This window comes from Nerophis ophidion, linkage group LG14, assembly GCF_033978795.1.
Source record: "Nerophis ophidion isolate RoL-2023_Sa linkage group LG14, RoL_Noph_v1.0, whole genome shotgun sequence".
In the NCBI taxonomy this organism is placed as follows: domain Eukaryota; kingdom Metazoa; phylum Chordata; class Actinopteri; order Syngnathiformes; family Syngnathidae; genus Nerophis; species Nerophis ophidion.
Window position 1 is genome coordinate 30,613,529 of NC_084624.1, and position 7,741 is coordinate 30,621,269.

A 7,741-nucleotide genomic window follows, 5' to 3' on the forward strand; every position below is an offset into this window, starting at 1 on the left:
ACAGATAATAATACAGTACACCACCCTAAAAGTACCACCAGAGAGCAGCAGCCACTCATCTTGGATTTTCCTCACACTGTTCATGTTGGAACAAAACAAAAATATGGTAAAATATGGAAAAAACAGATATTTATACAGATAATAATAATGCAGATAATAATACAGTACACCACTCCAAAAGTACCACCAAAGGACAGCAGCCACTCATCTTGGATTTTCCTCACACTGTTCATGTTGGAACAAAAATATGGTAAAATATGGCTAATACAGATAATACAAAAATTACAGATAATAATAATACAGATAATAATACAGTACACCACCCCAAAAGTACCACCACAGGACAGCAGCCACTTATCTTGGATTTTCCCCGCCAGCACTGTTCATGTTGGACATAAAACAAAAATATGGTAAAATATGGAAAAAACAGATAATAATACAGATAATAATAATAATAATAATACAGATACTAATACAGTACACCACTCCAAAAGTACCACCAGAGGACAGCAGCCACTTATCTTGGATTTTCCTCACACTGTTCATGTTGGAACAAAAATATGGTAAAATATGGCTAATACCGATCATACAGAAATTACAGATAATAATAATAATAATACAGATAATAATACAGTACACCATCCCAAAAGTACCACCAGAGAGCAGCAGCCACTCATCTTGGATTTTCCTTACACTGTTCATGTTGGAACAAAACAAAAATATAGTAAACAATCTATTTTTGGTCAAACATCAGTGAGCCTTAAATTTGAATGAAAAATCTTCTAACTGTTGAAAAATCTTTTAACTGATGTTTTTCTGTATCTATAAGGTCATCATCAACATTACCCACTTATGACATGTCAGTTGTGTGCTATGTATAATGAACTGGCTTGTCTAGTTTAATGATTAAAAAGCCTTTTAAGATAAAGTGACAGGCAGGGGACCAAGACAATATATTTTAGGCACAGTTTTATGATGAAATTAAGCTTTTGGGCAATTACTTTATTCTTTCAGCTGTGAAATGACAGGTACATACACCCTTCCACCCCATTTTTTAAAAACTGTACAGAAGGGGACCAAAAAGGGTTCAGCTAAACATCTAGCAGTCACATGCCACAGTTGTTTTACCTATTTATTGTATAATATAGTTCAATTTTATTCTTACATTGGATTAAAACGATATGCCATCAGTTTTGAGGTAACGGTTTGGTTGCTTTTTGGTAGAGAAAGGGAATGAAATGCTAAAAACCCATAAAACTACTTTGTACTTCATACTCTGTCATACAAGCTGCTGAAAATGACGCTAAATAACCTGCAAAATACCAGTAGGTAATTCTTCAACAAATATTATAAAACGTATGATCATTGAATTTGCATAATAAACATTTGCAAAAAGGGACTAAATAACAACAATAAAAAAAAAAAGGTTTGGAAATGCGAATTAACTTTATGTTGTCACTTTTTTTTCAAATGGTGGTGGCAGTGATTTCACGTGCATGTCCCCCGAAAAGCCATTTCACTAGATTTGTCACTACTCTTTTTTCCCCCCACATATATACAGTGCAGGCCAAAAGTTTGGACACCTTCTCATTCAATGCGTGTTCTTTATTTTCATGACTATTTACATTGTAGATTGTCACTGAAGGCATCAAAACTATGAATGAACACATGTGGAGTTATGTACTTAACAAAAAAATGTGAAGTAACTGAAAACATGTTTTATATTCTAGTTTCTTCAAAATAGCCACCCTTTGCTATGATGACTGCTTTGCACACTCTTGGCATTCTCTGGATGAGCTTCAAGTGGTAGTCAACCGAAATGGTTTTTACTTCGCAGGTGTGCCTTATTAGGGTTGATTAGTGGAATTTCCTGCTTTATCAATGGGGTTGGGACCATCAGTTGTGTTGTGAATGAGAAGGTGTATCCAAACTTTTGACCGGTACTGTATAGGACTATGAATCATTACACGCATTGGCGGTAACGTGAATTTTGCACCCTGGCTTCAATCCCTTTCACAATATATGAATTCGATATTAGGAGAGCCTGAACGATAGCCTCTTGTGTGTCGCCAAAGAATCCACAGCTTATAGAAATGTGCGGATGGCAGCTCTGGAGTTGGCGTGAGGCAGCGCACATTTCCACGTTGACATCTGTCTTGATACATCTCAAGCGCAATAGCACATCTTAACCGTTAGCATACTTGTTTGACATTAGCGCATATTGAGAAAAACATGAATTTCGTAATGGAGCTTCAAGCTTCAAAGCTTAGGCTGCCAAACCTGATATAAGCAGAAGATGGATGAATGGCCATGCTGTCTGTCAATGTTGTGTGTCACGTGACTTCCCAGGACTTCATATAATTAGATGCACCTTCCACTAGGGTTGTCCCGATACCAATATTTTGGTACCAGTACCAAAATGTATTTTGATACTTTTCTAAATAAAGGGGACCACAAAAATTGCCTAATAGGCTTTATTTTAACAAAAATATCTCAAGATACATTAATCTTGTTTCTTATTGCAATTTTGTCCTTAAATAAAATATTAAACATACGAGACAACTTTTCTTTTATTAGTAAGTAAACAAAGACTCCTAATTTGTCTGCTGACATATGCAGTAACGTATTGTGACATTTATCATTCTATTATTTTGTCAAAAGAATGAGGGACAAGCGGTAGAAAATGAATTATTAATCAACTTGTTCATTTACTGTTAATAGCTGCTTACTTTCTTTTTTAACATGTTCTATCTACACTTCTGTTGAAATGTAATAAACACTTATTATTCTTTTGTTTAGATACTTTACAATAGTTTTAGATGAGACCACAAATTTGGGTATCGATCCGATACCAAATAGTTACAGGATCATAAGTTGGTCATAATTTAATGTGTCCCAGGACATATTTCCTGAGTTTATAAACATAATATACATTTAAAAAAAAAAAAGATTTTGTGATGCTAAACAAATATTGATGCAATCACAGTACCGTAGTATCAACGAGATACACTCTTGTGCTTGGTATCATTACAGTGGATGTCAGGTGTAGATCCACCCGTGGCATTTGTTTACATTGTGACGCCAGTGAGCTACGGTGTGTAGTGAAGCATGTTTAGCTATTCCTCGTCCTGCAGGGATGATACTTGTAAGAAACTTACTTTATATTTATCCTCGCAATGAAGGCGAGGATTACTGATTTAGAAGTAGCTAAAACACTGCAGACTGTGGCTGGACGTTAGCCGCTAGCTAGCTAGCCATGTTTTAAAGCATCTCTTCCTGAGGGCGTTTCAGTGTTATAACTTCACCTTTATCATTAGTTTTTAAGCCAAAATGCGTCCATTTTCCCTTTTCTGTCCACTCACTGTGTCTGCTTGTAAGTACTCCGTGATTGTGCGTTGCCGAATATGCTCCTCTGCGCGTAAAACCAGCAATGTCATGACGTGACGAAGTGACGTCATGCCCGCTAAAAAAAAAGGGGGTCGGGGACCAGTACTTTTTAGAGGCGGTATAGTACCGAATATGATTCATTTATACTGTTATACCGTACAACCCTGCCTTCCATCATTACACAATGACAACATTTTATGTACGATTTTTTTGAAAAACTTCATGCCGAAGGAAGTCTGATTCTGGGTAAATATTATAGAGATATCGACTTTTTGTGAAAACCGGGAGCGCTTCGAAGCTTTGAAGAACGTTCTGCTGTTCTCAGATCTCCGATAAGTGGGGAAATGGCCACTTATCACTTAGAGTGAGTAGGAAAATTGTACGCCAGGTTATTATGCGCACGCAAGCTTGTTACATATGTGCGTTATAATGTGTTTTTGAGCGAGGGTGAACAGGTATCTCCAAATCTATTGTGGTGGTCCAAATGTATTTGTACCCATATACCCCACACTACACTCCTAGCGTTGCACTGGTCCCAAATCTATGTGTACGTTGCTAACTTAGCTCCACAACAAATGCTTTTTAATGGTTACACAGGGGTCAGCAACCCACGGTTTTTGAGCCACATCTTTAGCGCCGCCCTAGTGGCTTCCGGGAACTTCTTTCAGAGATGTGTGAGAATGTAAAAAGATGAAGAAAAAAAACAATTTTTTTGTTTTAATATATTTTCTGTGGAAGAACAAACATGACACAAACATTCCTAATTGTTAGAAATTCCACTGTTTGTTATACATGCTTCACTAATGAGAGTATTTGCCAAGCACCGTTTTGTCCTACTAATTTCAGCGATCGTTGAACTCATCGTAGTTAGTTTACTTATACAACTTTCTTTGATGCTGCCTCAGAAAGAGAGTGTTTTATGCCACTCCTTCTTTGTCTTATTTTGTCCACCAAATGTTTTATGCTGTGCATGAATGCACAAAGTTGAGCTTTATTGATAGTATTAACTTGTTGGAGTACTAATCAGGCAAATTTGGTCAGTGCATGACCGCGAGCTAATCGTTGCTAACATGCTATTTAGGCTACCTGTATGTACATATTGCATCATTATGCCTCGTTTGTAAGTATATTTGAGCTCATTTAATTTCCTTTACTTATGCCCTCTGTGTATTTAATTTATATTTGCATGTCTCATGACACATTATCTGTATGTAATATTGGCTGCATTTCACATAGTTGTTTGTGTGCCATGTTGTCCCAGACCACAGCAAATGTTACTGGCATGCCATTTCCTTAAACTTGGACACACATCTATACCTTTGGCCATTCTGAGCCAGTAATTTTCGGAAGTTATCTCATCCTTTGAGAAGCCTTCATTTTACTAATTATTTCAATGTTGCAAAATGTGGACAATAAAAATTTAAACAATACATTTCTGTCAACAAAGATTTGCTTCAGCCTTTGATAGTAGGTTAATATAGCTAATATAGACACTTACATCATGCGTTGCATTCATTATATAAGGCTTTTAATTTTTTGCGGGTCCAGGCAGATTTTGTTTTTGTATTTTTGGTGCAATATGGCTCTTTCAACATTTTGGGTTGCCGACCCCTGGCTTACACCAACTCCAGAATGATCCCTTTCCATACATACATCATCATTGTGACCTTCGCACCCACGCGCACACAGAAACACGACAACTTCCAAAAAATGAATAAGGCTAACAACAAAAGTTGTCACTCGTTCAATGTCCATTGTGTCCTCTGTGACTCATCAGTTAGGCTGTAAATCAAGCGTAGACGAGCTTTGAGGGAATGTGTCTTCCCAAAGGCTTCCTTTTAAAGCACTTTCATATGGGGCGTCAATAAGCAAAGGCCCCACCATAACACTTATTGGCACCGTAGCAGTGCAATAAGATGGATTTTTCACATGTAAAAATAAAGGCATGCTATTGCACTCAGGATTGTTGTGTAATTTTTGGGTCTCCATCATTTCCCCCGCCGCCATGCGAGAGGCGGAGGGAGCTGTGTGAGCCATCATGGCTTACATTTAATCCAGCCTCCTCACTCTTCTTTGTGGTAATAACTTTTTTTTTCTCCCTTCCATTCCAGCCCTTGTCTGTCATCTTGACACGGCAATATCTTCCAACTCCACTGTTTCATAGTCACTTTCATTTATTTCCAAATACCATTTCACACCCTGCTGGCTTTAACTAGGTAGCACACACCAGGAGGGGGCTGCAGATTGAATAGAGACAAAAACATTTCTGGTTTAAAAAAAACAAAAAACAGAAGTGAATATTGTAAGTGGCAGACTTTATAAAAATACATTTATTTTGCTCCATTTGTGTTTGTCATGCCCTCTTGAATTCAAATAGGTTGTCTACTGCTCATGACATTTATAGCCTTTATTTTATTTGGCTTGTTGTGTGTCAAAACAAGAACATTTTTGACCAAAAGCATTTTGGGAAAACTTTATTCATTACTTTCTGGTGTTAAAGGCAACATGCATGTTGTTTTTCCATTACTAAGTAATAGCCAAAACACTCACTTTGTAGAAGTTTAGTCTTTCTGAATACACTTTTTATTGTGTAAACATTAGGATTGTACGGTATACAAGTATTAGTATAGTATCGCGGCACTAATGAATCAAAAATGGTACTATAGTCTGTTTGAAAAGTAGTGGTCCGCCGTATATATATATATATATATATATATATATATATATATATATATATATATATATATATATATATAATTATATATATATATATATATATATATATATATATTTTTTTTTACAGCATGATGGTGCGTTTTTCGAGCAGGGGAGCATGTTCGGCAGCGCATAATCACAGAGTACTTACATACAAGCAGACACAATGTGTAGACAGAAATGGAGAATAGACGCCTTTCGGCTTAAAAACTAACGATAAAGGTGAAGCTATGACGGCAGTGTTCTAGCTTCTTCTAAATCACTAATCCTCACCTCCATGGCGACAAAATAAGTTTCTTACAAGTATCATCCCTGCAGGACGAGGAATAGCTAAACATGCTTCACTACGCACCGTAGGAGAATACAATTGCTCATCGGCGTCACAATGTAAACAAATGCCATGGGTGGATCTACACCTAACATCCACTCTGATACCAAGTACAAGAGCGTATCTAGTCAATACCACTATGATTACATCAATATTTTTTATTGTCACAGAATACTTAAAAAAAAAATATATATAAAATCATATTATGTTCCTTGACACATGAGAACTTAAGTTTTGACCAATGTATGACCCTGTAACTACTTGATATCGCCTCGATACATACATTTGTTGTAATCATCCAAAACTAATGTAAAGTATTCAAACAACAGAAGAATAAGTGATAATTACATTTTAACAGAAGTGTAGATAGAACACGTTGAAACAGGATATAAGCAGATATTAACAGTAAATGAACAAGTGGATTAATAATCAATTTTTACAGCTTGTCCCTCATAATTTAGACAAAATAATAGAATGATAAATGACACAATATGTTACTGCATACGTCAGCAGACAAATTAGGAGCCTTTGTTTGGTTACTTACTAATAAAAGACAAGTTGTCTATAAATGTTTGTAGTATGTTCACTATTTTACTTAAAGCCAAAATTTTAATTTAATTTTGTGCTGTTTTCCTTTTGTGTTCCCCCCCCCCCCCCCCCCCCCCGATAAACACAAAATTCCAATTCATGTTCATCCAAAATGCAAATTTGTGTGTGATAGTAATTGAACCGAAAGCAGTATTTTAGCTTTTCCTTCGCATTTAGCATATTTTTAGCATAAAGGTAACAGTTTTGTTCAGCAGGAGTCCTATTGTCGTTTTGAAAAAAAGTCTCATTAAATAGTCGTCCAACTTTTGTTTCAGAAATAAAAATAGAAAAAATGGGCCAAAATTAATGTTTTGATTTGCATTTAAGAATTCGAAATCGGATGAACGGAAGGTACACGGACGGTCCGTGTACCTTCCGTTCATTCTATTTCTAATTTTGAAACGCAAATCAAATTTTTTTTTTAATTTTTATTTCATATGGCAGATTTTTAAACAAACAAAAAAGGTGTTGATTTTCTTTAAAATATTGGCATAAAATTGGATTTTCTTCTGTTTTGCTTTTATGGATTACAATTTTTCCAGATAAATGCCAAAACATGTGCCAAAATTTGTGGTTATCTGCGTAATGACAAATTGAACTTGAAGCAGAATTTTAGCCTTTCCTTTTGCGTTTAGCATGTTTTTAGCATAACGGTAACATCTTTGTTCAGCAGGAGTCCTATATATAAGAAACGTGTCATTAAATAGTTAGTTGTCCAACTTT